Source organism: Ailuropoda melanoleuca, chromosome 1 (genome assembly GCF_002007445.2).
Source record: "Ailuropoda melanoleuca isolate Jingjing chromosome 1, ASM200744v2, whole genome shotgun sequence".
NCBI classification, from domain to species: domain Eukaryota; kingdom Metazoa; phylum Chordata; class Mammalia; order Carnivora; family Ursidae; genus Ailuropoda; species Ailuropoda melanoleuca.
The window spans coordinates 126,640,696-126,667,899 of NC_048218.1; the positions used below are offsets into that span (position 1 = coordinate 126,640,696).

Sequence of the window (27,204 nt, forward strand, 5' to 3'; positions counted from 1 at the left end):
TATACTTTCTCAAGTCATGTAATTAAACTCATGTGCGTTCTCGACAGTGCAGTTTAAACAAACAGGTCATTGTTTTAATTTGCAGTTGATTATAAATGAGGGTAAACCTTCCCTCTTTAATTTTATTACCTGTTTTCTAGTTTTTCATTTGTAAATTTTTAGTTTCTTTGTCAGCTTTTCTATTTCTCTGTTTTTCTCTTTTTAAACAGTAAGAGTTCAGGAAACACCTGCATGTGTCTCTCCACTGTGTGCACCCTCCATCCCCACAATCCCTGTCACATATTTTGCCATTTTTTATTCAGGTTTAAAAAAAAATCACTACTTTTTGGCAGAAAGAAGTCTTAACTTCTTATCTTTTAATTATCCCTTCTTGTGAAATCATCAGCCATTTGTAATGGCCACTGTCTGCATCCATTAATTTATTAGGTATTCTAAAATGTTGATATTATCATTCCATCTTTTCTTTTTCTTTTTTTCTTTTTTTAAAGATTTTGTTTTTAAGTAAGCTCTACACCCAGTGTGGGGCTTGAACTCATAACCTTGAGATGAAGGGTTGCACGCTGTACCCACTGAGCCAGCCAGGTGCCGCATTCCATCTTTTCTTTATTCATTTCCTAAAGTATTTTGTAGAGAAGCTTCCCCATATCAACTGTTTGGATACTTCAGGTGCATTTTTTTTTTATATAGGTAAGTCTGTATACAAGCTTGATTCTTCCCTTTTATTTAGCACATTCAAAATAGTTGATTTACTTGCTTCTTCCAAAATGACTTAAAAAATTACTTACGGATTTAACCGTATTTGTGTATTGTACTTACTGATGCATAAACTGTTCCATCTACAGCCAGCAAGGGCTCCTTCAACTGCCAGTAAGTGGCAGGGCTGAGTCCACCTGTTCTGACATCAGCTCTTGCTTTCAAAGACCACGTGCTCTGTGTAGACTTGAGCCCTGTATTCTGAGGTGGCTAGAGGGAAGGGGAGGCTGACTGAAGATTTCTGGGGAGTATTGTTAATTTGTTATTGGTCAGCACAACAAATATTTGACGAACCATTTCTTCAGTGTGCTAGGGGTATGGTAGTGGCCATGAATAATTTCAGATCAGTGCTCTGGAGAAAATTAAATAGGATGGTAGGATAGGGAGTGAATGTACTAGTTTAGGCATCAGTGAACAGAATAGTTTTTAGCTGTTATGCGCCTGGAGTCTATAAGATAAAAATCTTGCCTTTTATGGATCAGAGACAAACCAGGGAGGTACTGAGTGGTGCTGAGTTACCTGCATTTGTGAGTAGAGTAGGAACCGTCTCCTGAAAAAGTAGTTGAAAACAGAGCTCAGAATTTCTGTTTAATGCTTTATGCTGGAATTAAGTTACTTAAGGCTTGGGAGACTCTATTCTCATTCCTCTAATTACTTGTGATAAAAATAATTATGATAATTCTAAAACGACGACCTGTGCTACAGTGCAACCTGCAGGGAAGAAGTCTCTTGGCTGTGAAGTAGAAGGCTCCAGATTCTCAGTCTCAGGGGTTTGTGGTCTTTGAAGAGGCAACTCCTTTGGCTTTCTTTCTGAAAGTGATGCCTGTTGGAATTTACTGGTGGCAGTAAGAGGAACTTGGGAACACCTTCTTTGGGAAAGAAAAATACATCTTTTACATTGGGCATGTTATCATTTTGGTGGAGGCGTTACTCAGTGAGCTTTTAAAAATCCGCCCCAAAATTCATGGCATGGAACCTGGGTCTGTGCTACTTCTAGTAAGGATTCAACTCTCCGAGGTCGAAGAGATGCCATGAGATCATCGTCGGCATGTTGGACAGTGCCTGTCTGAATGCACGAGGGCTCAGTAAACGATTTTAAGGAAATGACTTTAACCTTGCCGAAGTGGTTGTGGACATTCACAGTTGAAGTTCACAGCCTTTCCCTTTTCACTGGCATTCTTTTTCCTGTTCGTTTTGCCCCATTTAAAAGGAACACAGGGACGCCTGGTTGGCTCCGTTGGTAGAGCATCCGACTCTTGATCCTTGGGGTTGTGAGTTCGAGCCCCACGTTGGGTGTAGAGATTAGTTAAAAAATAATTAATTTAAAAAAATAAAAGGAGGGGCGCCTGGGTGGCACAGCGGTTAAGCGTCTGCCTTCGGCTCAGGGCATGATCTCGGCGTTATGGGATCGAGCCCCACATCAGGCTCTTCGGCTATGAGCCTGCTTCTTCCTCTCCCACTCCCCCTGCTTGTGTTCCCTCTCTCGCTGGCTGTCTCTATCTCTGTCGAATAAATAAATAAAATCTTTAAAAAAAAAAAAATAAAAGGAACAGAAAACCCAAGAATCTTCCTTTCCTTTCTGACCTTACCTGCTTCCCTTTGTTGTTTCCCTTCATTGTTCTTGTTCTGCGGGATGGCTCCACTATTGTTTGCTGTATAAATGTGCTGTTTAACTTGTGTACGTATGCTCTGCATATGGCAGATGTTTTACATTTTCTAGAGAATAACCTCTTTGTTCACATTCTCCATGTTCATTTATTTGCTGCTTCTGCTTTCGACTCCAGTTTTTCTGTTTGTTCATTGTCTGTGGCCCTACTATGTATATTTCTCCTGACATCAGTCCGTGGAGTCACACAGTATTGTGTTGTGGAGAGATTAGTAAAGTCAGAAGACCTTCCGTTTGCAAATTGAAAGTGGATATTTTCTTTTGCCTGGGATAATTGTGAGGCTGAGGTTAGATGTACTTTGGAAACCGTAAGGCACTATTACAGTCATAATATAAAGGCCGTTGCAGCCAGGCTTTGACTTCTCCGCAGTAACGCAAGTTGTCCATCCTGCTTTGAACATCAGAACGTGACATCTTCAGTGATTTGAAGCTTTCTGAAATACACGGTGTGCTTCTCTACCACTTGAGAATTTTCTCCACGACCCCTGATGGTCTTGGGTGGCACTCTGCCTCTGCCGCCCCACCACTGTAACTGGATGCGGGGATGTGGGCGCAGGAGGAATTTGTTCTGATCCCGAGGACTTGCTTCCTTGGGTTTGCCTTCTCCTGGGCCTTCTTTCATCCTCCCCCCCGCCCCCCTTTTTGTGTTACTTGTTGCTCCTAGTTGAGCTGCTTGGCTCTCAAACCTGGTATCCCGGTCTTTTATTATCTTCCTTAGTCAGTTGTAGTGCTCTTCCTTTGGCTGGGCTGGCAGAACAGTGTCATCTAATCATTGGGCTTTGGATTCTGCTCTTGTGGTTCCTTGAAACAGCTGCTTCATCCTCTCCCTCCCTTCCTTGCCTCCAGAGCACTTTCTCCCCCTTGGTTTTTTAGCCCCTTCTAATCCCGGAACTCGTAAAACTTGTCAGTAACCAACTCCCTAGCACAACAGCAACAGAAATCAAAAAAGCAGAGGCTGGACTTGGGACATTTTAGTTAGCGCCCGATTTCGAGTTCAGCCCGGCTGCGACATAGTAGTTACCAGCGGAGTGTAAGAGGAGAATTGACAGCAGAGCAGAAGGGCAGAAAGGAGACGGGTAGCAGCAGTGAGATGAGTCTGTGGCCGCTGAAGAGACACCGCAGAGCCACTGTGTGCCCGGGGCGGGTGGGGTCCCAGGGCCCGGGAGCCACGAGCGAGTGGACGTGTGCGCTGCTCAGTGGACGAGGGAGGGCTGGGGTGCACGTGCAGCCCTGCTACCCAGACACCAGCCTGCCTGTTGCTGTTTTCCTCTGGTAAAGGGCAGAGAGAAGGAAGGTGGTGCCTGCAGGGAACTGACAAGGGTAGAAATATGGGAAAATGGCATTTGACCCAGGAGAGTTCTGGTTTTGTTGTTTTGCTGCTTGCTCAGAATAATTTTTTACTGAGATGTCATTCACGTACTATAAAATTCACTCATTCCCCTCTCTCTGCAGACACTGGCAACCACCATTCTGCTTCCCATCTTTATGAATTTGACTGCTCCAGATGCCTGATATAGGTAGAAGCATCAGTATTTGTCTTTTTGTGGCTGGGTTACTTCCCTTAGCACAGTGTCCTCCAGGTTCCATGTTGAAACGTGCGTCAGATTTCATTCCCTTTTATGGCTGAATAATTGTTGCATATACATCCCACAGTTTATTCATCCATTGATGCACATTTGGCTTGTTTCTCCTTTTTGACTATTACGAATAGTGGTGCTGTGAACATTGTGTACTAGGATTTGAGGAATATCTTATGGTTTTCATTTGCATTGTCCAGTGACTAATGATGTTAAACACCTTTTCATGTGCTTGGTGGTCATTTTTGTATCTTCTTTGGAGAAATATCTGTTCAAGTCCTTTGCTCGTCTTTTAATTGGCTTTGTTGAGTTGTAAGACCCTTATTAGATAAATGATTTACAAATATTTTTCCCACTCCATAGAGGTTTTCTTTTCACTTTCTTGATGTCTTTTGATGCACAAAATAGCTCTTCACTTTGTTTTACTTTCTTTTTTTAAAGATTTTATTTATTTATTAGAGAGACAGAGACAGAGATAGCGATAGAGAGAATAAGGGCTCTCAGAGCTCGCTCCTGGAGAGGGAGAAGCAGCTCCCCACTGAGCAAGGAGCCCAATGCCAGGCTTGATCCCAGGACCCTGGGATCATGACCTGAGCTGAAGGCAGACACTTAACCCACTGAGCCACCCGGCAGCCCCTGCTCTTGAGTTTAATTGCAGCTTTTAGTTAACTAAAGCAGTTAAGCAGGCCATACACGTATGAAGCCAAACCCTTCCTACCCAGAGTATGGGTTCTCTGATGAAAAAGAGTACAAAATATCTCTCTCTCTGACCTGTGTTACGTGAAAAGGCTGAAGTGGTTGGCATAAATAGTGTGTATTATGGAAAGGTGGCTTGGCTTTTTAAATTGAGGCCTAACTTACTTTTTTATGCTCCTTTTCATATCATAGAAGGTTTGAGGAGACTTATGGTAGATGTGCTCAAATGGAGAAGTCTGAGTAAAAGATAAAAATTAGGATCAAAGGAAAAATAAAGATTGGGGAAAAGAACATCACTGGACGTTTCTAGATGGGGGAGGAACTGTGTAGTAGTTAGTGTAGGATTATGAGTGATGTAACATTTTCTTCTTTGTACATGATTTCTCGTTCTTTTGTTTACATTTAACATGTATTGCTTCAGTAAAGAGAAGATTTTACTATGGTATTATTAAAATTCGGAATGCGTTTGTCAGAGTCGCTGCTTTCTCCACACTGATACATGATCCATTCTCTTGGTTTTATCTGCTGTGGGCATTTGTGTTCATTTTGTCCTTCTTCCCTGAATTTCATTTGGTCCAACTGCTCGTGTACACTGCCCTCCATCCTGTCCTGGTCTGGGACCCCTCAGGGCACCTCCCAGTCCCTGGCTCCCTAGTCTTGCACGTTGCATTACTGTTCTCTCAGCTGCAGCCTGGCCTCTCTGCTTTTTCCTTTCTGTTTGCCTCAGTTCTTCTAGGACTCATCCCAGATACCCCACCCCTGGGGAAGACTTCCCTGATTTCTTGCACTCTTTCTGTGCCGACTTGGGTTCCTTTCCTTATTCTTCTGTGGCCCCTACCCAGCTCTGTCACTGTGCTGACCACAGGGTTTATGCATTGTGTGTGTGCTTTTATCCTCCACTAGATGAGGACATACACTTCTTCATTGTGTGTCCCCATGCCTAGGAGAGTATGTGGTACAGGCTTGCCCCAAATACCTGGCTATTAAATTAATAAATAAGGTCTGTACTATTATGAGGTGCCAACTGGTGGATGTGGGCTGGATCATGCTTGTGGATGTGTTTGTGTACCTTACAGCGCTTGGAAACTTGGGATATTTCACATAAAAAAGTCCCTATTTCTGGGGTGCCTGGGTGGCTCAGTTGGTTAGGCGTCTGCCTTTGCCTCAGGGTCCTAGGATCAAGTCCCTCGTCGGGGTGGGGGGGGCATCCCTCCTCAGCAGGGAGCCTGCTTCTCATCTCCCTCTGCTCCTCCCCTCCTGCTTGTGTGCTCTCTCTCTCTTTCTCAAAGAAAAAAAAAAAAAAAGCAACACATCACTTTCCAAGTTTCATGACTTTACTACCCTTAAAAAAAAATCCCTGTTTCCATCTTCTGAAAGTACGAGTCTCTCTGGCCACCCTGTATCAGCGCTCCTTTCCCATGCTGTTCGCTAGGCCTGGTTGTGGTTGTCTCCTCTTTTAGATGATTTGCCCTACTCACGCAACTTGTTGTCCCCTTGAGACACTTGGTGTTAGGTCCCTGATCCAGAGGAAGGATCGACTGCATGCCCTACAGCCAGATCTCTCTGTCTGCCTCCAGTTGATCTTTTGGTAGGAGGTGGGCAGCAGACAGAGGTTTTGATTTCTGGCATGGTTTTTACAGTTCTTTCTGTGAGGGTAATGAAGGATAGAGCTTTCAACTTCATGCATACATACACAACTGAGACATTCACCAAGTGCTGGTGAGTTGAATTTCCAAGGACATTAGCAGAATGACTGACCTAATGACATAAGTTCAAATAAAATGACGTGTTTAGTTACAGGAAAGTTTATCATTCTGAAGTTCCTAAATGCCCTTTTAAAGTTTTTGACATGTAATCTGTATGTTGATGAATGGGTTTTGGTTAAAATATTAACATCTCTTACCTTCAGCAAATATTTATGGACTTGCTTTGAGAAATCTTTAATTCTTTTATGAAATTAAGGATGGAGTTTGGTTAACTTAAGTTTGGGAATTTTAAGGCATTAAGTAAATTGTGTTCTTGGTGTGACTGTATGCAATACTGGTGTGCACTTTTTTTTTTGGCCATGGTGCATAAATTTATAGGGGGCTGATCCCAAGTCCCAGCAAAGAACTGCAGCTATAGGAAATGGGGCAGCCCCGTAGGGCTTTAAGCGGGGCAGTAAGGGGATCGTGTTTTCTGTTTTTGAAACTTGACTCTGCAGTACTGTGGGCCAAGGATTAGAGAAGTGTGAGATACCAGATGCAGAAATGGTGATGGCTCCAAAGAGAATGAATGATTAGGGAGGGAGAAATTCTGATTATTTTTGGTGAAGTTATATCATCTAAGTACTTAGGTTAATTATGAAACTCCTTTTCAGATAAGAATGAATGAATCCTGGGAATACTGTAGCTGACAGTAGCCTCTTACTCAGGCTGTTACGCTGATTGAGATAGGAGAGGGTACGAGTCTCCTGGCTCTCTGTGGGAAAAGAATCTTTTAGTTGAGTAAGCAGAAACTCACGATTACTCCTTTCTGTCCTCCCACACGTTGGGCATAGTGCTATCAGGTGCTACGGAAGTGGTCCTGCCGATGGAAGCCGTTTTACCGGCCACCAGACCTACCAGCCTGCTGGGTAGAAGCAGGAGATGGTGGCTGGGTCTCAGTTGCGCAATTCACCACTTCCGCCTCGTGTGCCTCAGTTTCCTCAGCCATACCTGGGGGCCCTAAGGGTGTCTGCTTACCTCCAAGAGTTGTTGCAAAGAGTAAATTAATATATGTGAAATGTTTACAATAGTGTCAGGTATTTAATAATACTTAGCACACTTGCATCTACCACTGCGGTTACTATTTTTATTAATGGAGAGATCCACAAATGAGAATTCTTTTGAGTGAGATTTCTGTTAACATTATGTTAACATTGTAGTGAAGTTTCAAAAACAATACTCTTTGGCGCCAAATCACCATAAGAATTTAGCATTACAGCTTTTTAAGTGGTGATCAGAATGAAGATTAAAGTCTGTACAAGTAAGAAAGTCAGTGTATGTCCTCTGTTCCTTAAGGTAACCCCCGCCCTGCTGCTCGTCCACGTCTAAGAAGTTACAGTGTACAATACTTCTCATTTACAGCGCTTACAGCGTTTCTGCACTTGAAAACAGCACGCAGCAGGTTGGGTTTTCTAGAGCTCTCCGAGAACGTAATCCCGTGAATGCTTGGGCGGTGAAACGGGAAGGGGAGCAAAAGAAATTCTTGGGCGCCATCTCAGTCTGTTTCAGGGTTGGTTGCCGGCAAGAGGGAGAGACAGGGTTTATTTCCAGTGGGTTTTTTTTTTAATTCTCTTTGGTGAAGAATGAATTTTGTATGAAAACAGAATCATAAACTGTTACGACCTCCAGGTGGAACAGCAGAGCTCTCAGCCCAGACTTCTGACGTTGGGAGGTATTCAGGTGATGAGCCTACGATATAGCAGAGAAGCTGTCGGAGTGCTTAAGGCCTCCCGCTCTGCCAGCCACGTTCGTAGATATTATCCTGTGTCACCCACTAGTCTCCTGAGACAGATATTCTTTTTTTTTTTCTAAAGATTTTATTTATTTGGCAGAGATAGAGACAGCCAGTGAGAGAGGGAACACAAACAGGGGGAGTGGGAGAGGAAGAAGCAGGCTCATAGCGGAGGAGCCTGATGTGGGGCTCGATCCCATAATGCCGGGATCATGCCCTGAGCCTAAGGCAGACGATTAACCGCTGTGCCACCCAGGCCCCCCCATCCTGAGACAGATATTCTTAATAAATTCTGTTTTTTGGGTTTTTTTAAAATAAAAGTTTTATCTGTTTTTAGAGAGAGTGTGTGCGCTTGTGTTTGGGGGGAGAGAGAGAATCTCAAGCAGACTGAGCACTGAGCTTGATCTTATGACCCTGAGATCATGACCTCAGCTGAAATCAAAAGTCGACCGCTTGGGGCGCCTGGGTGGCACAGCGGTTAAGCATCTGCCTTCGGCTCAGGGCGTGATCCCAGCGTTCTGGGATCGAGCCCCACATCAGGCTCTTCTGCTATGAGCCTGCTTCTTCCTCTCCCACTCCCCCTGCTTGTGTTCCCTCTCTCGCTGGCTGTCTCTATCTCTGTCAAATAAATAAAAAATCTTAAAAAAAAAAAAAAAGTCGACCGCTTAACCGACTGGGCCACCCAGGCACCCCTAAATTCTGTTTTTCTAAATGATAGTTAGGGATAGTAAGTAATTTGAATTTTAGGAGCGGTCATGCATGTCTGGGCAGTCAGCTAGTGCTGATATTCTTAGTTGCTATGGTATATCCCACCTAATTGTTAAATTACTACTTGATTATAAAAAATATATATCCTGATTATAACATGTATATTTATAGTCAGTGTAGGAAATTCAGAAAACACTTGGACTCTGAATTCCTCTGGATTCTAGCATACTTACATTTATTAAAGAGTTCCTCAAGGCACTGTGCATTTGTAGAGGTGTACCCTTGGTACTTTCTCTCATGGAGTTTTTTTCCATGTAAAAGTAAGATTTAGATAAGACTTGTTAGTAGCAGGAGAGAGTGAAAAATCCGCCTATGTCAATGGCCAAACGGATGGCATGGCCGCGGAGTGGTGCAGAGGGGGAAGGCTTCTCTCGCCTGCCTGTCCTTGTTGGAATTCAGCAGAGTTCTAGTCCACCATTTTTAACAGACTAAAGTTCTGGAGTCCACCACTTACTTAGTACGTGTTAGAGATTATTTGATTCTATATACCCTCTTTTCGTTTATCATTTGTTTATCCTTTTTAAAAGATCGCGGAATTCTTGTTTTAACAGTAAGCCTTTCTTACGTGAAGAAAAGCCTCTTTGTAGCCACCACAGCAGATGGAACGGCACTTGTACTTCTAAATTTTTTATTAGTAAGGCTCTCCTAAAATAGCACCAAAAATTAATTACTTTAATTGACACTGCCCTACCCCATTCCTACTGGGGAAGTCGTGGTTTGACATAAAATCTGACCCTTCTACTAAAACCTCCTTTTGAGCTGAGGCGTTTGTGTCGCCAGCGCTGGCCCATTTGCACCTGCCTGCTGCTCAGTGTCTTTCTCCACTAGGCAGAGCTGTGAGATAAGAGGGAGAGGGACTGTATTCCCTTTTCGGAACTGGGTGACATGATGGTTTGACCCCTGACCTTAAGTCTGAGTTTGTATTTCCATAATCAAGTTGTAAGTTCGTGTTCCAACATTGCTTTTCTCAGTATTAGAGTCCTTTCCCTACCTTTCGTGGGATTATTTTCTGTTACATAAATGCTCCTGTGACAGTGTTTTCTAATTCTGAGAAATTATGACATTTTTCATTTTCTTCTTAAAAGTTACTCTCTACTTAAGTTAGAGATATATTCAACATTAAAATGGATTGCCTGTAAAGACATTTGTAAATGAATGTTTTGGTTAAATGTTTTTCCAGCCGAGGGCGGTGTCTTGCCAGCAAGAGGACGGCAGTTCGCCAGCCTGTCTTTCTACATGACTTTTTTTTCTTTGTTTCGGCAGAGTAACATCCTGCTACTTCAGTGGTTGAAAACTCCTTTCTTTCTGGGATTTTTAAAGAATGTCGTTTGCCCGGTTTAAAAGAGTTGACCAGAAGTTGACTGTGGTGTGGTCTCTTAAACGTTTAAATATTTCTACTTAAATGGTTTGGTTCTAATGATACATCCTTTGCAGTAATAACTCATAATTATTATGACTTTCATTAATGTTGCGAAACTTTTTATGGTATTTTTGATAAATGTATTGAAAGGCACTAGGTGAGAGTACAGAGATCGATGGCCCTCCAGGGCCTGGTTAAGTCCTTTGAAAGCCTGAAGCACTGGGCCTCTTTTTCTCCCTCCAAAATGAAAAATGACAGTATTCTAAACAGCAAGCTAAAGAAGAATTCCCATTGCCACCCATAGTTGAGAAAGGACATAAAATATCAATCTTAAAGAAAAAAACATTCTTCTAATTTTTTGGTGGTATTCCTTGAGCATGCTGAAGGCGGAACAAAGTTTGCCACCTCAGAAGACATCACTTTGGCAAAAAGATTGTTTTGAACCGAAGGCAGTTAGCTCTCTGCCCTCTCACTTTCTGTCTGAAAGCAGGACATAAATTCCCACTTGCTGAAGCATTTCCCTTCCTCATACCGGGAGTGAGGAGTAACAAACCTCATGAACAGCCTTTTTCGCTGTACTTACACTAGTCCCCTTTCGCAGCCACCCCCAGCCTCTTTTTCTTTCTGAGCCTTTTTTCCTTGCAGCACCTTCTGTGAAGTCCTGCATGCATTCCACCCATGCCTTTGAGTTGCTTGTCACCTGAGTTTTCCTGTGTGTTTGTGCTTGACAGTATCCACAAACACGTTTCTTTCCTCCTGTTAATTTGCTTCTTATCAGTTTGATTTGTGGGCCCAGTGGCTGAACCTAGGAGGTGAGGGAGTTTTCTTTTCCTCTGCGTTGTGCTTCATCTTCCTTCTGGATGTTTCCACCCTGATTTCCCCCCAAATTATGTAGAAGACAATTAGAATAACACAGGAATGAGCAAGAGAGCATAGTTTATTTATTTGGAGGAAGCTTTTTGTTTTTTAAAGTTAATTCTTTAGAATAACTATTAGTTCCTTTTCATGGCTTTTGTATACTGCTGTGATAAGGCAGGATTTTTGTTAAGTAAACATCCTGTATTCTCTCGTCTGAGGCTTTAGGATCCAGAGAACGTAGAAACCCGTTAAAATAGGTACTTGCCGTAAAGTATTTTGAGCAATGGTTATTTATTGCCGCGGTCTGGATGCTTCTAGAGTGATAGTTCGTATTTTTCAGTTAGAGCAGGGTCTTCTGTAGCTATGTGGTGGTTTTAATTTTAAAGCCATATACATTTTGATTTATCTCTAATCTAGGAAGGCTTTTAGTTTTTCTTTTGCAAGGAGATGGCCCTAGTCTGAAGGGGTCTGTAGGCACTGTGTTGCCGTTACTAATAGCAGCCTGGACAGTCCGGAGGTACTGTGGATTGCTCGATGTATCATTAGTCTCTGGAGTCCTATAGTCAAAATACTAAATACTAAATGAAAAGATTGGTTTTTCTTTCAGGGTTTTTCTTTTTTTCCGTCTAATTAAAGTGTAGGATATTACCTGATGGAAAATGAAGGGTTAGGGCAAAACTGTGTCCAGTCTTTGGGCAAGACATTTCTATTGACTGTAGTATGCATGTATGCATATTCTGCCTTGTTCCAAAAAGGATTTAAGGTAGTACTTCTCTGCAGTTTTTATGGTCTGAGTAAGACTTACAGATACACTTAACAGTCTCAAGTTGAAATGAATCTGGCTTCCAAATGCTGTGTACTTACTCAACAATGCTGCCATTGTACCTCAAAGTCTTGTTACACCTTCAGGGTTTGACTATGTTCACTGGTCATAAGTTTATCCTTTGATGTTAGAATCAATTTTTGGCATCGGCCAAAAATCACGAAGTGCCAAGTCTGGTGAATAACCTGGATAGGCAGTCCTGGGTTGTTAGAGTTTTTGGCTTATTGTTTTTGACTCATAGACTATGAGCCAGAACATTTTCAGGATGATGAAACCGGTTTCTGAGCCACAGTTAACTCCTTGTTACTTCAGCAGACTTGAACAATGGGTCCAATTGACTTTTGGTCTTTGTGGGAAGTTCCTACAGTAGCAGTGCCATTGAGATCAAATAAACAAGTTAGCATTGTCCTCGCTTGTGATTTTGATATGGAGGTTTTTTGGGGGTTTGGACTGCAACAAAGTTTTCTGTTGCAAATTTCGTGTTTTCAGGTCACTGTGAAACCTTTTATCATTAGTTCTTCTAATTTTCTTTTCTTTTTTTTTTTTTTTTTAAAGATTTTATTATTTATTCGACAGAGATAGAGACAGCCAGCGAGAGAGGGAACACAAGCAGGGGGAGTGGGAGAGGAAGAAGCAGGCTCATAGCAGAGGAGCCTGATGTGGGGCTCGATCCCATAACGCTGGGATCACGCCCTGAGCCGAAGGCAGACGCTTAACCGCTGTGCCACCCAGGCGCCCCATAGTTCTTCTAATTTTCTTAAAATGTTTTTTTCTTTAGCTGTCCATGAAAGATCGAAAACAAAGAACAGGTTCTAACTGCTTTTTATCACTTTGTGAAAATATATGGAACATTATTCACCCTACTTCCTGTATATTTTATTGGCCACCCTGCCTCACCCCTCTCCCCCAACCAACAAATTTTCTTGTGTTCTGATTTTTCTGCATAATCATTCAATTGGATGAATTAAATTTTTACTTTGATAGCATTTGTAGATGAAGAAAAAGACTTATGGAAGATGAGACTTACTTAATTTAAAAAGGAAAAATTTAAATCCCAATTTTCTGAGTCTAATTTTGAGGACTTTTGAGTACTTAATGCTGTCATGATGGAATTAAGTCCTATTTATTTTTAGGGCTTTTTTAGTGGTTTTTTTTTTTTATAGTAATGTGAAAATTAAAAACGTTCTCCCTTTATTTCCATATATTTCACTTGAGGATTTAATGCCCCACAAAATTAAATGTTCATTTTTTTTTTTTCTCAGTAAGGTCATTTTTCATTATATATCAGCGTGGAGCCTGTGCATGCATTTACCTCAACACATTGTGCTTTGGCCTTGAAAACAGTTATTCAATATGAAAAAATTATGTTTCTCCTGTTCCTGTTTCTTGTTTCCATAAATCATGCCAGAAAATCATATGTATTTTAATGTTGCATTGAAACATTAGTTTGTCTTTTTCATAATTTTTACTAAAGCCACATTTAAAAGTTTGCTCCATGAGGGCCTCCTGGGTGGCTCAGTCAGTAGAGCGTCTGACTCTTGATTTCGGCTCAGGTCATGATCTCGGTTGAGCCCCGAGTTGGGTTCTGCCCTCAGTGGGGAGTCTGCTTGAGGGTTCTCTCCCTCTCCTTCTGCCCCTCTTCCTGCTCATATTCGTTCTCTCTCTTTCTCCCTCTCCCTCTCTCTCTAAAAATAAATAAATAAATAAATAAATAAATATCTTAAATAAATTTGTACATTTAAATTAGGCTGAAACACAAAGTTTCTCTGTTCAATATTATATTTCATTTATGGCAGTATCCTCATGTGCTTATAACTCAAAGAAGTGATCATTTTACTCTGGAAATATTTTAGACCTGTGGAAATGTGTTATATTCTATGATTTATTCTGATTGGAGTAGTTTGGGTCACCTGGCACTGAATTCCTTCCCTGGGAAATGTGATAAGGGCATTCACTTAGACACTGTTTTGATGGCAGCTGAGTTGGATATGTGAGTGTTGGGGAAGAGTGGGTCCCTACATAAAAGTCTGAATACTGTTATCACAGGTGAGAAGATTGGATGAGACTGTGTGCCAGAACTAGTCAGTCATTGACTGTAGGCCCGTTACCTGCTCATTTTGGCTCAGGAGATGGTGCACTTTGCCTCCTTGTTCTTCCTGTAATGACCATCCAGGCCACATAGATACTGAGCTCAAATGTGATCACCTCCAGCTCCTCACACATCTAGGGCATTCTCCCACCGTGCTTTCATATTCCCCACTGGTGGATATTTAAACCATGCCCCTTTGTTATGTGTAGGTATTCCTCTTATAGTTCTAGAGCAAACATAAATTGTACTCACCAGGAGTTCCTGTGGCCTCTCATTGCCTGTCGGTGGGCAAGTGTGAAGGAACTGTTCTTATCAGCAAACTCTGCCACACACAAACTCTCCAAAGCTCAAGGGGAAGAAATATTTTTATGAAGGATTACATACGGTCCATGCATCCTGTCATTCTAAATTTTATATTAAGCTGAGCCGTTTTGGTGACCTGCTTTCCTGTAAGGCATTGTGTTAGAATGGGTTACACTTATGGTGGATACAGGAACTATTACAGCTCTCCTCTGCCCATGGTAGAAGAAAAGGCTAATGCTTCTTATTTTTTAAAGTTCCTCTTTAAAAGTTTAAGAAGTTCCTTTTTGGGATGCCTGGCTGGCTCAGTTGGTAGAGCATGCGACTCTTGACTTGGAGTTCTGAGTTCGAGCCCAACTTTGTGTGTAAAGATTACTTAAGATGGAACTTTTTTTTTTTAAAAGATTTTATTTTTAAGGTAATCAAAATATATTGATTTCCCTTAACTAGAAATAGATATGTTAGGCTGTAGTGTTCTTTTAGGTTCTGATTTTTTATTGTTTTATATTTAAAATATTTATTCATTTGAGAGAGAGAGTCAGAGCACACACGAGCCAGGGGAGGTGCAGAGAGAGAGGGAGAGAGCTCCCCACTGAGCATGAAGCCCGACTCAAGGCTCGATCTCACAACCCCGAGATCATGACCTGAGCCAAAAACAAGAGTCTGATGCTCAATTGACTGAGCCACCCAGGCATCCCCTAGTTTGATTTTTAAAAATTTGATTAAAAATGAGAAGATAATATAAAAAAGAAGCACTAATAATGATTTAGTTAAAACATATATAGAATATCATAGCACCAAATCTCAAATTTTAAAGATCAGAAAATTGAGGCCCAATAAATTTCGGCATCTCTCCCAAAGTTTACAGAACGAATACAGGCTGGGACTGAACCCAGGTCTTAGGACTCCCAAGTCCAGCCTTGGTTGTGGGAGGGTGTGCTCTCCTTGAGGTGCTGCGGATATTGGGAGTAATGACAACTGAGAATTACGTGTTGATTTGGTAATCTGTATTAGCAACCTTTGTTGAATGCTTGCTGTATCAATGGTATTGTGTTTGACTTAGGAGTTGAGAGAGGGAGACCCTTGCCATCAAGGCCATAGCGAGGGATGAGGGAAGATGAGCCTTTTGCAAACATACGAAATGATTGACTTGACCCCTGAGGTCTACTTCAACTCCTTCATCGGATCCTTTAACAAACCAGTTTTGGACCTCCCCCCGCCCCTTGGGTAGAAACTGTGCAAGTGGGTTTTGGAGTGTGGGCCATGTGGGATGGTGAGTTTCCTTAAAGTTAGGGATAAGATGGAAGAAAGTGTTAGTGTTTCAGTTAAAGAAAGTATTATTTGTTCTGCAGATAACAAATATAAGGCTTTACTGTTCTGAGCATAGATACAGTTTTATCCAGATAGCAATTGACTTCATCTTAACAAGGTTCATTGTTCTTCTTTATTCCTTTTTTTTTTTTTTAAAGATTTGTTTATTTATTTGACAGAGAGAGAGGGAGAGAGACAGGCAGTGAGAGAGGGAACACAAGCAGGGGGAGTGGGAGAGGAAGAAGCAGGCTCCCAGCAGAGGAGCCTGATGTGGGGCTCAATCCCAGGACCCTGGGATCACGCCCTGAGCCAAAGGCAGATGCTTAACGACTAAGCCACCCAGGTGCCCCTGTTCTCCTTTATTCCTAATTTCTGAAAAGTTAGTTCACCAATATCTTTTCCAGAAAGGTTAATAAAATGTGGAATTCTCCAAACAGAAGTTCTATTCTTCATCCTATCTGTGCGCTATATGCAAAGTATTCATTTAAAAAATTACATGGATGGAAAAGAGGCTGTTCACAACGTTGAGATGGGGCAAAGCCCTTAGTTGAAAGGATTGTGGGAACTTGAAGTATTGGGCTCTCCCACCTGAACCCACTCAGCAGTAAGAATGGGGATGTGAGAAGAGTGGCCCCACCTCCATCCAGGCCCTGCAGGACGGGGACACTGGGGGAACAAACGCCTCTGGTCCCTGGGGCCTGCAGGAGAAGTCATGTCTTCAGGGGCAGAGGTTGTGGGGACTGGCTTATGGTTCTTAAGTTCCAGTGGGTGGGGGGTGGGGGTTGGGAAATTAGGGCACATTAGTGGTGGTGGTGCCATGGGTAACTCAGGCTGACAGAACTGAGTAGCATCTGGGAAGGTGGGTAAGCAGCGCTAGCTGAAGGGGGGCTGTTGCTGGTTCTCTTGGTGGCCATGAAAGCCATGTGCTGGGAGGGCAAGTGAAGGCCTCCTGGGGAACAAGCTCTGCTGGGGGGTCCACACCTCCTCTCCCCTGCTGTGCCCGGGTGCAGTCACTTGGACCTGTTCTAGGCTGGGGGTGGGCACCTTATTCAGAGCCACACTATCCTGAAAGCCTCTTTATTTGATAATTTTGTTTGCTTTTATAGACACAGAAATACTATTATACTGTAATAGTGATTGAATTTTGTTGCATACTTGTGTGGGTTTTTTTTAGCTTTTTAGTCCCCTCAAATGGCCTGCCAGAAATGTTAGCATGCAGAAGTGCCCGCCGTGAATACAGAGTGGTCGAGAATCCCCCCCAGCTATTTCCTAAACAAGCCTTGTTCTTTCACTCTTTGTGTATTGTGTATTCATGGTGTTTCCTCTGCAAGCTGCTGAGGGCCTTCTCCTGCTTTGTACTTGGACTAGTCTGTTTTTACACTACTCACCTTGTATTTCAGTGAGTTGATTATGTTGTTGTCTGTATTAGTCTGAGTTTCCAGAGTGGCTGCACCAGTTTGCATTCCCACCAGCAGTATATGAGGGTTCCCCTTTCCCCACATCCTCAAAGGGCCAAAACATTGGATCAAGCAGTAAAAATAAAAAAAGTAATTGATACCTTGCTCAACATACAAAAATTAACTCAAAATGGCTTATAGGCTTAAATGTAAAACTACAAACTACTAGAAGAAAACATTTGGAAAAAATCTTTGTGACTTGAGTTAGGCAAAGACTTCTTAAGCAAACCCAAAGCATGATCCATTTAAAAAAAAAAAAAAGATGAATTGGACTTAAAGTCATCTCCTCTTTGAAAAACATTCTTGGGGCACCTGGGTGGCTCAGTCCATTAAGCGTCCAACTCTTGGTTTCAGCTCGGGTCGTGATCTTGGGGTCCTGGGATTGGGCCCCAGGTTAGGCTCTGTGTTTAGTGGGGAGTCTGCTTGGATTCTCTCTCTCCCTCTGGCCCCCCCCATTCATGCTTGCCCTCTGTCTCAATAAATAAATCTTAAAAAAAAAAAAAAAGACATCGTTAAGATAACAAAAAGAGAAACCGCAACTGGTAGACAGTATTTACAAATCATATATCTGATACAGAACTTTTTTTCTAGAATATATAAAGAACTTTGCAAACTCAGGAAAAGATACCAATTAAAAAATGGGCAAAAGATCTGACATGTCACTAAGGAAGATATATAGATGGCAAATAAGCACATAAAAAGATGGCCATTTTATCAGTCATTAGGGAAATGTAAATTAAACCACGAGATGACTCTATACACCTTTTAGAATGGTTAGAATAGAAAGGAACTGACTATACCTAGTGCTGGTGAGGACGTGGGCCCAATGGACCCTTCACACAGCATACCATATGACCTACTCCTGGGTTTTACCCAAGTGAAGTAAAAACTTATGTTCCTATAAAAACCTGTGTGCTAATTTTATAGCAGCATTTTTTTTTTTTAACGGTGGCCAAAAATGGTAACCATTCAGATTTCTCTCAACTGGTGAATGAATAAACAAATGGTGATACATCAGTATAGTGGGCTACTGCTCAGCAAGAAAAAGAAATGGGCTACTGATGCCATTGCAGCAGATGGGTGACTCTAAAAGGTGCTAATGCTTAGGGGCGCCTGGGTGGCTCAGTTGGTTAAGCGGCCGATTCTTGGTTTCTGCTCAGGTCATGATCTCAGGGTCTTGGGATTGAGCCCTCCATCGGGCTCCACGCTCTGTGGGGAGTCTCCTTGTGGATTTCTCTCTCTGTCTCCTTCTGCCCCTGCTCGTTCACGCTCTCTCTCTCTCTCACAGATAAATAAATCTCTTTTTTTTCCTTTTTTTTTTTTTTTTAAAGGGAAGACGGTGTTACGCTTAGTGAAAGAAGCCAGACTCAAAAGTCTGCAGACTGTACGGTTGCATTTGTATAGGAAAAGGCAAGACAGTAGGGACAGGAAGCAGATCATTGGTTGCTAGGGGTTATGGGTGGGGAGGGGTTGGCTGTAGAGGCTCATGGAGGCATTGTTTTGGGCGTGGAACTCTTCTTTATCTTGTCCGTGGGGTTGGTTACACAACTCTGTTTGTTTTGCACAGAACACATAGGGAACTGAGCATTAGACGGTGAATTTTATAGTATGTGAATTATACCTTAATTAAAAATGAAAACCAAAGTAATTTGATATAGGTGATTATCAAAAGTTTTGGTTTTTTTTTGTTTTTTGTTTTTTTTGTTTTTTTTAAAGATTTTATTTATTTATTCGACAGAGATAGAGACAGCCAGCGAGAGAGGGAACACAAGCAGGGGGAGTGAGAGAGGAAGAAGCAGGCTCACAGCGGAGGAGCCTGATGTGGGGCTCGGATCCCATAACGCCAGGATCACGCCCTGAGCCGAAGGCAGACGCTTAACCGCTGTGCCACCCAGGCGCCCCTATCAAAAGTTTTGTTAACTCTCTTAAAGCTTGATAAAACTTTGCAGGTCTGGGGGAAACAATATGCCAGATCACCTCTGAAGGCCTTTTGGTGACTGTCGTGAGGACCTCTGTATGCCTAATCTTTTGTCGGAGTGCGTAACCATGGAGGTAGGCTGTAGGACGTTGCCACGTGTTACAGATGAGTGTGGTTTGAAAAACTGGTAAATGTTGAACAAGACAACATTACACAGTTGATGGTGAAGGAAAATGGCAAGACGTGATAGGTGCGCTTTATGATGGCCTTGCATTCCAGCAGTCGTGACCCCAGCGTGGTGTGTGGAGCACGGCCTGTGGCGTTTTATTCTGTCAGTGTATCGCTGACCTCCCTGTAAAATTAAAGACCTGTGATTGGCACTTGGTTTGCTGTTTCCAACAGTCGTCTGGTTTTTATGTTTTATTTCTAAAATAGGTTTATTTCCTTTTGACAATTCTGTCACACCTGAGAGTTATTGTTACTGAAGATTCCCGAGAGTATTGTCAGCGAGTGTGAGGGGGCCCAATAAGTATTCTTAGTCTCTATGTTTTTTTGTTAGTTGATAGCACTTGAACCCCCCACCACAAATGTTATCGTGGACCTGCCATAAAGATTGTGAGAGGCACTTTGTAGTAGTGGCCTCTGGAACCAGGTTACCTGGGTCTGTCTCCTAGCTCTGTGGTTTATTAGCTGTGTGACCTTGGGCACAATTTAACTTCTCTATGCCTCTGTTTCCTCATCAGTAAGTGAGGGGAGGGTGATAATTACAGCACCATCTCCACGGAGGGTTTGTGTGGATTAACTGAGCTAATAAGTGGGAAGCCCACAGCAGGTAGCCTAGAGCTGTGAGCTGCTGCTGCTGTTAGCATCATTCTTCTGTCGAGGAATAGCATCATAAGCCTTCCTTATGTTTATGTCCAAGAATGGCTGTGATGCTTTTTCACCCTTTGGCTTCCTGAGATTGGGTTTCTTTACTTTCTGCAAAGCCAGTGGACATACCTCATACTTACTTTCCTCTTGTTTCCCTGAAGTTCTTCGGTCCTATATACTTCATTGCATATTTGATTTTTAGTAAGAATGTTTGTTATATTTGGAGTCTGTCTTCTAAAGACTCATTGTCTTAAGAAATATGAGACGGAACTCAATGTATCTCTTAAATCGGGAGGCAGTGAATGTGGTTATAAATTGAGATTTGGACACTTGGTAAATTTAGAGAACTGAATACTATAAATCAAAAGAACAACTTGTTTGCTTCTTTGTGTACTATGTTACTTTTGTAAAATTGTGTCTTTTATACAGAGAATTGCTCTCTCAGCACAAAGCTGATTGTGTTTGTCAGAGTATTTTGAAGGTACTTGTTAAAAAGCACTTGTGGGATGGTTTGTAGAATGGCTCTGAGGTTTCACAGAGTATTGTCCTCAGACCATTCTTTAGTAGGGCAAAATAAGATCTGTCTTTTAAGCTTGATGATAGCAAACCAATTTACTAAGTAAGACTGTTCTTCTTGCGGGGTTAAATTGGGTAGTATTCATTAGAGGCTCTCAGACTACCAGCTGATTTGCTGGCAGTGATGGTATCCTCTTTACTGAGAATCTGAGGTCACTTTTGCAGCCTCTCTTACTACCTGAGCAAGGCTTCTTCACTGTGGAACCTGAACCATGACTCCCCGTATCCCCTTCTCAGCTCCTGGCAACCTCTGTTTTATTTTCTCTATTAACTTACTTATTCTAGGTACTTCATGTAGGTGGAGTTATATTTGTCCTTTTCACTTTGGCTTATTTCACTTAGCATGTTTTTAAGATTCCTCCATGTTGTAGCATTGTCAGAATGTCCGTCTTTTTTTTTTTTTTTTACAGCTGAATATTATTCCACAAATCCAATAATACAGTTAAATAATACATTTAACCCAGTATCTCCAAAATCACAGTAATCTGTGTAAAAATATTAATGGAATATTTTTCATTTTCTTTTTATGCTAATTGCATCTCTGTTGGGAGTGGCCACTTTTCAAGTGCCCCGTGGCCATATGTAGCTAGTGATTTCTGTATTGGACAGTATAGGTCTAGAATAAAGGATGATTACTTAAAATTATTGAGCAGCTCAAACTGTTTTTAAAAAGAAAAATATTTGCTGAAAGACAATTCTAGAGAAGATTGTAGTCCTCAGCCACAGAAAAAGAGTATTTAAAAAATTACAAAGGACTCAGGCATGGCTTTTCCTTCCTTTCCTTTGTTTCAAAATTCACAAGGGTTAAGAGCCTTTGGAGGAAGACATACTTAACTCTGAATTTCTTTTGATGAATAGATGTAAAGAACTCTTGATAGGATGTTTGATTCACACTGTCCTAAATACAGTGCTGGTAAACCATAGGTAATTAATGTTCTGAGTAGAAAAAATTGCAATTCAAGTAGAGCTGGAATAGAAATTTGCAGTGGGTGCTGTGGGGCTTGATGAAAAACTCCTGTCCAAACTCTGGAATTTTTCTTTTCCATTCCCATTCCTTGAACTTTGGGGATTGTGCCTGATGTATGTCAAGCACTCCTCACTGTCGCTGTCGGGAACGAGGAGAGCACAGGGCTGTAGACTGGAGATGGCCCCGTGGCAGCCTCTCCAGATGTGACTCTGCTGTGTGCTGCCTCCCCTGGAGGGATTGGATCAGGTGTGCGCCCTGGCCCAGCACAGGCAGACCCCAGGGAGTCCAGCATCTTGTGGATAGTCTCGCCTGCCTAGAAAAGATGACTTGGAATAATGCATAACCTGCCCCAGGAATTTGGATTTCTGAATTGGAGAGATTAGGCCAGTTTGGTAGGGCCACTGTATCACTGTGGTTCGTAGTAGCATTGACTTCAGAGTTCGATTTACCCGGGGCCAAGTTCTGTGTCTGCCACTTAATGGCTGGGTGACTTTAGACAAGTTACCTTACCTCTTTGCTTCTCCCTTACTCATCTACAAAATAGAGATGATCGTTGCATCTGCCTTATAGTGTTTTTATGAAGATACAGATACGTGATCCTTGCCAAATTCAAGAGTTACGTTGACATCATTATACAAAGCAGAGATAATGTTGCCACCGTGATGCAGAAGAGCCGGTGTGCTTCTGTTCTCCACGCTGCAGGTCTAGAGCTAATCCCGTGGGCAAGATGAAACGGATGCTCAGAGAGAAGCGCGTGTACTGTAGCAATGGGACCCTCAAAACAGAGTGGGCCCAGACCTGTTTTTATATGAGCCTTGAATAAACATTCAAGTGTTACAGGTAGTTTAAAGGAAACTTAACGTACAGTGTGGGAAACTATCTCTAGTTTCCTCACCAGGTTAGAATGAGCCAATTGGAAGGGCACACACGTAGCCACTGTAAGGGACAACGAAGAAAGGCAGTAAGAAGCGAAAGGCACTGAGGCAGGCCTTCAGCCTCAGTGTTCAGAGGCCCTGAGAATATTCGAGTAGTGCTTATAACAAAAGGCTCTGAGGTAGCCTGATTTTATTTTAAAATCGGAAGTAAATGTTTCAATCCAGAATGGCTTAAATAAGGTAAGACACATAATCTTTGAACTGTCATGAACACATGACTCTCCAGAATCACTCATTCCTTGAAGGCCGGTGGTGGAGGTTCACCTGTGTTCAGAGGAGGGAAAGCAGGGGAAACTGGTTAAGAACTGGTGAAAGTTAAAAACATTAAAGAATTATACAGTCTTTCATGTGTGTAATACATGAAATACAAATGTGTTTTTTTGGGTTTTGTTTTTGTTTTTTTAAGAGAAGGGGAGAGGGGCAGAAGCAGAGGGAGAGGGCACGAGAGCATCTTAAGCAGACACCACACAGCGCGGAGCCTGTCGTGGGACTTGGTCTCACAACCATGAGCGAGAATCAAGTATAGGATGCTTAACCAGCTGAGCCACCCAGGCCCCCCGTAAATGTGAAGAATAATGAAATAGGTACCTGAGTACTCCACTGTCCCAATTCAAGAAGTAGAATGCTGTCAGTCCAAATATTTTCCCCCTTTCCTCTTTCTTTGTTGTTGCTCCAGATTTCAGAGAATTAGGCTTTAGAAAAAGGAAAGGCTTTAGAAAAAGGAAAAAGCAGGTTACTTCAGATGAGTTAAAATATGTTGGCTAGTATATTTCAGTGTAAATTGAGGAACCATTTTGTTGTTAAAGTAGATAATGATATGACTGGAAGGAAGTTATATTTTTTAAAAAAGCAGGACTACAATTTTTTAACCTTCTGTTCTTGAGCCATTTTAAACTTACCTCTTCATTGCGGTGTTCTGTTGTGGGAACTGTTTCTCGCTGTATAATCGCGCTGGCCTTTGACTCTAGTGTCTGAAGCACATGCCTTTCTCCTCTGCACTGTCTAAAAAGGAACGCCGATAGTCCGTAGCTCTGCGTACAAAATTTAGTTACCCTGCCCCTCAGCTGCGGGGTTCTGCTTTTCATCTGTAGCACTAGCTTGTCTCTCATAGGCTCACTGCATCCATTGGTTGAAACTTGATCATTTTTGGACTGCTAAATTATACTTCTATTTTTAGATACTTTTTTTTTTTGAACTCACCAGTTTTTCTCAGCAATTTTATTTTGTTTTAAGAGACTGCTCATGATAGAATTAGAAGGGACAGACTGAATTTAGTTTTTAAAGCGAGTTTTAAATGCTGTTTGTACAACCTTCACAAGATTCCCTTTCTTATGATAAAACAGTGTCCGAAGAATTTCGCTGTTTTTTTTTCCTTCAATATAACACTCTCAGGATTCCAGCAGAAATTGCTTTGATCTTGATTAAACTGTGAATTTTATTTGAAAGTGAAAATTGGCATTTTGAAAGCTATTTATAATGGTGTGATGGCAGTCTTTTTGCAGAATGTCCATTTGAAAGCTGGGTAACCACAAAAGGGGTTTATTTTAAATGGAATATCATTTGGCAACACTTCACATTATTTAAGAAAATTATTTTTAGTTACACAACACCCATAAAAAATTTAGGTACAGGTAAAGGTAAAATTTTCTGAACACCAGTTCCTCATTCCTCATTTCATCTGCAAAGTAAGGAAAACCTTTTCCTAATCATTTTGGAATATACTCTTCCCATTTACATGTATATATACAAGTATACATGCACACATATGTACACCTGGGAAACACACGTCTGTAACAAAAGTAGTATCATACTGTGTGTATTCTGCAGGCTGCAGTTTTAGTTTTGTAGACCAGTACATGTAGATCTGCCTCATTCCGTTCAAATGCTATGAATGATGAATGTACCATAGTTGCTTTAACAATTGGGTTGTTACCCATTACGTGCAGCGGTGTACAGCATTAGGACGGGCATCTTTGTGTGATTCTCCAGACCACACGTGACTGTTTCTGTGGCTTAGATTTGGAAGAAGTGGGCTTGCTGGATTGTTGACTATCTAGCATTCCCTATACTGAAGTCAATAAATACAATATTGTTTGGTATGATTGGCCATTTGCGCTTGTGCAATGAATTTTTTTTTTTTAATACCAGTCATTTTAGTTAGATAAGGAGGACAGGGGCCAAGTATAAAACCAGTGATTCTCAACACTGGGTGCTCATCAGAATTACCTCAAGGACTTTTTCAGCATCATCACCCTGAGAGAGTGATTTAAGTAGGTCTGCATATAAGTGCAGATGGCTCTGAGGGTGAAGAGGAAAATTAAATACAAGTAGTACATCCCGAGACTTTCTGAGAGTACCCAAGTTACCCAGTACTGGCTCAGGACCTAGCTCACCCCAGAAAAAACAGCCAAAATATGGCCAAAAAGTTTGATTTTCTTCCAACTCTTAATAAAAGTTAATGGCCTTACCCCCCCCCAAATGCTTAACACATAAATGATTATTTTCAGATTGACAGGAAGAGATTTTTTTAGGAGGAGGGGACAGCAGGATTATAAGCATGAAGCATGAATAGGACTGCATTTGTAGGATTGTGTTACAGCTTTCATAGATATTATTATCATAAATGAGTAGTTAGCTTTTTTACTTTGGAAAAATTTGAGAGCATTCTAAATGGGCCACACATGGAGCGTAATGGTTGAGGGCCCGGACACTGTGCAGTGGCCACTGCAGTTCAGTCCCCCTCTACTAGCTCTGTGAACGGTGGCAAGTACCTGAGCCTTTCTGTTCCTCAGTTGCCCTATCTGTAAAATGGGGATAATGGTAATGTTTATCTTATAAGGATATGAGAGAATTAAGAGTTATTATAGAAAGCAAATAGAAGAGTTCCTGATGCATTGTGATTGGTACAAAATGTTAGCTGTTACTGTTGTCATTGTTGTAGTTATCACAGATACAATTATGAATCCTAATGTCTTAATCTTTAGGTATTGTTTCATGCTCAGTATATTTTTTTTCTAAGTGACTAGAAACCAGCAACTCGATAGATGGCCAGAGATGATAAGGATGAAGAATTTGTACTCTGGATTATCGATTCAAGGTTACTTTGATGTAACAAGGTTTTCTGTGTCCTTGATATGTTTAAGGTCCTGTTTGTTGATTTTTGCGTATTAAAATGGAGAACTAGTTGAGGTTTTCTGTCTATGTAATTGGTAGGAAATCCCACAGACAAAAATAAAATAGGCTGTGATTGATTTGCTCTCAAGTATTTGTCGTACTTCATAACATTCTGTAAAGCAACAAAGCCTTGGAAGTAGGCTTTACTATTGCTTGCTGCTGTTAAAGATTTTTATAGACATAAGGGACAACTGATGCTTGAGGTGAGAATTTTAGGATTTACAAATGATAGAGGTGATAATTGGCTAAGTTCCTGAGGGGCACTGTGTGGGCGGACAGACACATTTGAATTGTGGAGAATCGACAAGTCTCGTAAATAGCTCCATGAAGTTGAGTATTGTTTCCCCAGAATGATGTAAGATTTTAAAATTTTACTTTTCATTCTGATTCACCTGTTGAATCTCTTATTTTGGCTTTGGCTGTATAGTTGGTTATATTCTACCCTGTGGAAAAGCACGACTTTGTTGTATGGCCTGTAACATGCCCCACCAGGGTCTCCGGCTTTATTTCCTACCAGTACGTCCTTCGCTCCCGCCAGTCACCAAAACAGCTTGGATGACCCACACGACAGGGTCTGGCTTTGTTTGTGCCATTTTCCTGTTGGGAGTGGGCTTTTCTGCACCTGGCAGAGTCCTCCTAACCCTAGTAATAAAGGCCAAATGCCTTTGGCCGTTCCCTCTGCCCTGACAGTCTGGTCATTTCCTTCTTGCAGGCTGCTGAGCACAGTGGTGGAGCTTGGCTTCAGAGCTCCATTGTCCGGCTTCTCATGCTGGCTTCCCAACATACTAGCTCTGAAGTCTTTTTTTTTTTTTTTTTTTAATTGAGATAAAATTCACAGATCACCTTTTTCACCATTTTAAAGTTTACAAATCAGTGGCTTTCAGCATATTTATAATCTTGTAAAGACATTGCCATTACCTAATTCCAGACCATTTTCATCATTCTAAAAAGAAACTCTTTGTACCTTGGCAGACACTCCCTGTTTTCCCTCCCCCCACTTGCCCTTAGGGCTACTTACTGTCTCTCTAGATTTTCCTGTTCTGGACATTTCATGTAAATGGCGTCATGCAATATGTGTTTTGTGTCTGGCTTGTTTGACTTTCCATAATGTTTCAGGGTTTATCCATGTGGTAGCACGTATCATTAACTACGTTTGTCTTATGTATGGATATACCACATTTTGTTGATCCGTTCATCAGCTGATGGATGTATGAGTTGTTAACAGTTTTTGGGTACTATGAATAACACGTGTGTACACATTTTTTTGTGAACATAAGGTTTCAGTTCTCTGGGTATATACTGAGGAGTGGAATTGTTGGGTCATGTGGTAACCCTTGGTTGAACTTTTTGAAGAACTGCCGGATTGTTTTCCAAAGTAGCTGTGCCGGGGCGCCTGGGTGGCTCAGTTGTTAAGCATCTGCCTTCGGCTCAGGGCGTGATCCCAGAGTTCTGGGATCGAGCCCCACATCAGGCTCCTACACTGGGAGCCTGCTTCTTCCCCTCCCACTCCCCCTGCCTGTGTTCCCTCTCTCACTGGCTGTCTCTCTCTGTCAAATAAATAAATAAAATATTTAAAAAAAAAACACCAAAGTAGCTGTGCTGTTTAACCTTGCCACCAATAGAACATGA

General features: G+C 41.7%; 1 protein-coding gene and 1 long non-coding RNA gene across 3 annotated transcripts in view; one reads left to right on the top strand and one right to left on the bottom strand.

Moving 5' to 3' along the window:
• SRPK2 (SRSF protein kinase 2) overlaps positions 1-27,204 on the top strand; it is a 233,037-nt gene that overhangs the window by 56,941 nt on the left and 148,892 nt on the right. The gene's annotated exons all lie outside the window — the stretch shown is intronic.
• Positions 22,530-23,437, bottom strand: LOC105240442. Its single transcript, XR_002144029.2, has 3 exons — positions 23,301-23,437; positions 22,990-23,111; positions 22,530-22,665 (listed from the first exon to the last, which is right to left on the bottom strand). It is a non-coding gene; the product is annotated as an uncharacterized LOC105240442 (long non-coding RNA).